We start from the raw sequence: 4,506 nt of genomic DNA, 5'->3' as shown, positions 1-4,506 counted from the left end.
TCTTCGTTTCTGTGCAAGGGCTTTCTCCAGTTGCGGCAAGTGGGGGCCTCTCTTCCTCGCGGTGCGCGGGCCTCTCACAATCGCGGCCTCTCTCGTTGCGGAGCACAGGCTCCAGACGCGCAGGCTCAGCAATTGTGGTTCACGGGCCTAGTTGCTCCACAGCATGTGGGATCTTCCCGCATGTGGGATCTTCCCAGATCAGGGCTCGAACGCGTGTCCCCTGCATTGGCAGGCAGATTCTCAACCACTGCGCCACCAGGGAAGCCCCAGGGCCCATCTTTTATTTTGAGATTATGTCTTTACGAAACTTCCTCTTTAAAATTTTTAAAATAAATGAATGCCGATAGTAGAGAGTCATTCTGATTTCTTTAAGTACATGTCTCTATGTAGAGAAACACGCACAGATCTTAAGTGTACAGCTTGATGAATTTTCTTTAAGTGAACACACCGGTGTTCGTGCCCTAGGGCTGCTGTAACAGATAACCACAAACCTAGTGGCTTAAAACAACAGAAATTTATTCTCTTAGTTTTGGAGTTTCTCAGTCTGAAATCAAGGTGTTGGCAGGGATGCACTTAGCTCTGAAGGCTCTAAGGGAGAATCCTTCATTGCCTCTTCCAGCCTATGGTGGTTCCAGGAGTTCCTTGGCTTGTGGCAGCATCACTCCAATCTCTCTGCCTCCGTCTTCACGTGGGCTTCTTCCCTGTGTCTCTGGGTCCCAAATTTCCCTCTGCCTTTCTCTTACAGGAACAGTAGTCATTGGATTTAGGGCCTGCTCTAATCCAGAATGATCTCATCTCAAAATCCCTCAATTAACCTGCAAAGACCCTTTTTCCAAATAAGGTTACATTTACAGATTCCAGGTGGATATATCTTTTGGGGGTGTGTGGAGGGGGGTGAGGAACAATTCAACCCACTATAACCACCAGGTAACCAACATCCTGTATCAAGAACTAGAGCATCAGCACAGCCCCCCAACACCCATCATACTCTGCCTGGCAGTGGGGTAACCATTATCTTCTTTTTCTCTCAACTTTCATTTTGAAAACTTCTCAAACTTTCAGAAAAGTTACAGGAATAGTACAATGAACAATCCTCTAAGCTTCAGCTAGATTCAGACATTCAGTTGTTAACACATCGACGCACTTGCTTTCCCTTTGTATCTCTCTCTCTCTATATACACACACACACACACACACACACACACACATATATATATAATACCTCTTTTTCTGAACCACAAGGAAGTTAGTTGCAGACATCCTCATATTTCACCCCTAAAACTCCACCCTTAATCTCCAAAGAACAAGGGTAGTCTCTTACATAACCACATACAGTTATCCAATATGCAATCTATATTCAAAATTTTCCAGCTGTCCCATGAATATCCCTTAATGTGGGGTTTTTTTTCTTTTTTTTTAAAATTTATTTATTATTTATTAATTTTTGGCTGTGTTGGGTCTTCGTTTCTGTGCAAGGGCTTTCTCTAGTTGTGGCGAGCGGGGGCCACTCTTCATCGCGGTGTGCGGGCCTCTCACTATCGCGGCCTCTCTTGTTGCGGAGCACAGGCTCCAGACGCGCAGGCTCAGTAGTTGTGGCTCACGGGGCTAGTTGCTCCGCGGCATGTGGGATCCTCCCAGACCAGGGCTCGAACCCGTGTCCCCTGCATTGGCAGGCAGATTCTCAACCGCTGCGCCACCAGGGAAGCCCCTTAATGTGGGTTTTTAAAACTGAGAACCCGATCAAGAATTTCATATCCCTCTTAGTGTCCATGTTCTTTTTTAAAAAATTATTGTTACTGCTTTTAAAATTTTCTGGCAAAATGAAGAGTTGACAACCTTACATCAGTTCCCAAGTACCTTGGAAAATGTACTGGTCCTGGAGTCCCTGCTCTAGACCAGCAGCACAGTCCGAAGAACTTTTGTGGTGATGCCAATGCTCTGTAACATGTGCTGTTCAGCGTGGTCGCCACCAGCCACGTGTGGCTTTTGTGCACTAGAAATGTGGCTAATGAAACCGGGGAATGGATTTTCAAATTTTATTTAATTTTAATTAAAACAGCCACTTGGGCCCCATGGCTATCAGTTCAGACAGCCCAGGGTGTAGACCAACCAGAGCACAAAGCTCAGGCAGAGCCTGGGTCTGAGTTTTCTTGTCCATCCCCACGACGGTGCTGAGTGATGGGAGAAGGGAGAGGGAGGGGCTCTGAGGTCTAAGGTGGCCCTTCCACCTTGCCAGCCCATCATCCCCATGTCACTCCTTCCTCGGTGCTCCACACGTATTTATTGAGCACCTACTATGTGCTAGGCCCTGAGAATAAGGGATGAACGATCTCTGATGTGGCTTTGTCAGAAGGGATTGTAAATGTCTGTGAATGTGTCTGTCTTACACACCCGTTTGCTACCCCCTGAGGTCAGGGGCCCGGCTGGGTGTCTAGTAACGGTTTGCTGAATGAATGAATGGGATGAATGAAGGTGGGGGGAAGAAGCTTCCAGATTGCATTCAAGAGGCCGGGACAGGAAGGACAGGAGAAGAGGCTAGTTCAGCTCAGGAGACGGGACTTCCTATCCAGATGCTGGCCCTGACTTGCTCTGTATTCTTGGCAAATCTCTTCCCTCCTCCAGGTCTCAGTTTTTCCAGCAGTAAAAAGAGGTGGCTGGGCTAACATAAGGGCTCAGGGCTCCTCTCAGGGTCGGGGTCAGTAGAGATGGGGAGCCGCACAGCACTTCCTCTTAAACTATCTTATATGCTGTGATTCCCTTGAGATCCAGTTCCTTAAAAGGGTTCAGGGGTTTTAAAAGTTGGGGGACTCCTGAGCCAGAGGAGGCTCCCAGAGTTTGTAAGGTCACACTCAGGACAGCCTGAATGGGGTTTTGGGGAAACTCCCTGGCTCTCCAGGTCTGCTCTGGGCCTGCACCTGCCCGAAGGTGTGCTTGCCGGGAACTTCCCTCTGAGATGATGGTCCAGTCCCTGCAAGGAATGGGGATGTGGTTTGGGAAATGATCCTCAAATCTTCGGGCAAGAGGGGAGGGGAGTGTACTTCTCACCCACCCAGGGACTGAAGGACTGGAGCCCCAGTGTTTGTATAACTTGCCTTGCCCACCCGTGGGTGACTCAGGCTGAAACTGGATGCTGTCCAAGGCACTCACTCTGTCTAAGCCTCCTTGGACAGTATCTAGAGAGTTAATTGCCTTCCACTTGCCCTTCAGGAAAATGCTGCTGCACTGACAGGTGGAGCCCAGATTAGAGGTTGTTGAAGCTGCAAAGCCCTGCTCCTTTTCCACATGGCAAACTCCTATTCACTCCTCAAAACCCAGCTGGGGTGTTGTTCCTGCTGAAGCCTTCTCTGACCTCTGACCTCTGTCCCATAGAGTTAATCACCCTCTTTTCCAATATACACACTCTGGAGCCAGACTGCCTGGCTTTGAATCCCTACTCTTCCACTTAATAGCTGTGATACCTTAGGCAAGGTATCTTAAGTACCTACATAACCTTACCTTACCTTAAGTAAGGTACCTTACTTAACTTCTCTGTGTCTCTATTTCTTCATCTGTAAAATGGGAAAAATAACAGCACCCACTGAACTGTGTAGTCATAGGATTAAATGAATTAATACATAGAAGTATTTAGGACAGTGCCTGAGCTCAAAAAAAAGCTGACCACTATTACTATTAGTTTTTCTATGTTTACGAAATACCTGCGAATACAGTGAACACAACAGATAAGGGTCCTGCCCTCAGAATTATCTCAACCTGTGGGGAGAGATAGATGAATAAGCAGGAAATTCACTCTGAATTATGAAAAATGCCACAATAAGGGAAGTGGTGGGTTGAGGGGAATCATGAGAATACGGAAGAGCCCCCCTTCCCAGCCTGGGGTGGGGGGGTCAGCAGCATTTTTCTGGAAGAAATGACATCTCAGCTGAAATCTAAAGGATGAATAAGATTTAGCCAGCATGGGGGGGAGGGCAGAGAGGGGAGATGTGGGAAGGGTTTGAGATGGAGCAGGGGCGGGGGGGAAGAATGGAGAGTGCAAAGGCCCAGAGGCCAGAGCATGAGGTTGGAGGAATAGGGGAATAGAGTGTGTGGGTGGACGCCCTTGGCATGTACACTGGTTATTGAATGCACGTCTTTGTGGTCTTTGTGGTCTGTCTCCCTCCTGGTTTGTGAGCCCCTACAGAACAAAGCTCAAGTCCCCTTTCATTCCATCTGCCCAACCAACGCCCAGCCTGGCACTCAGCAGGGCCTCAATAAATGTTTGCCAAATGGAAATGAGAGATGAGAAACTTGCCTTTCCCATCAGGGAGCAATCTCCGGCAACCTTTTCCTTTGTTTATACTTGTGAGTTAGGCATTGTTAATAGCCTTGCAGAGTCAAGTTCATTTGTGTGTTCAGAATTGTCATCTGCTGTGCATCCCAGACTCCTGTGAGTTGGATGGTTTTGACGGGACAAAGTCAAGTTTCTGACCCAACATGGTGACCACAGGTCCCACTCCTGTGAGTCCCTGT

Source organism: Balaenoptera physalus, assembly GCF_965194825.1.
Source record: "Balaenoptera physalus genome assembly, chromosome: 16".
Classification (NCBI taxonomy): Eukaryota; Metazoa; Chordata; class Mammalia; order Artiodactyla; family Balaenopteridae; genus Balaenoptera; species Balaenoptera physalus.
Note: the sequence above shows the minus strand (reverse complement) of the source record.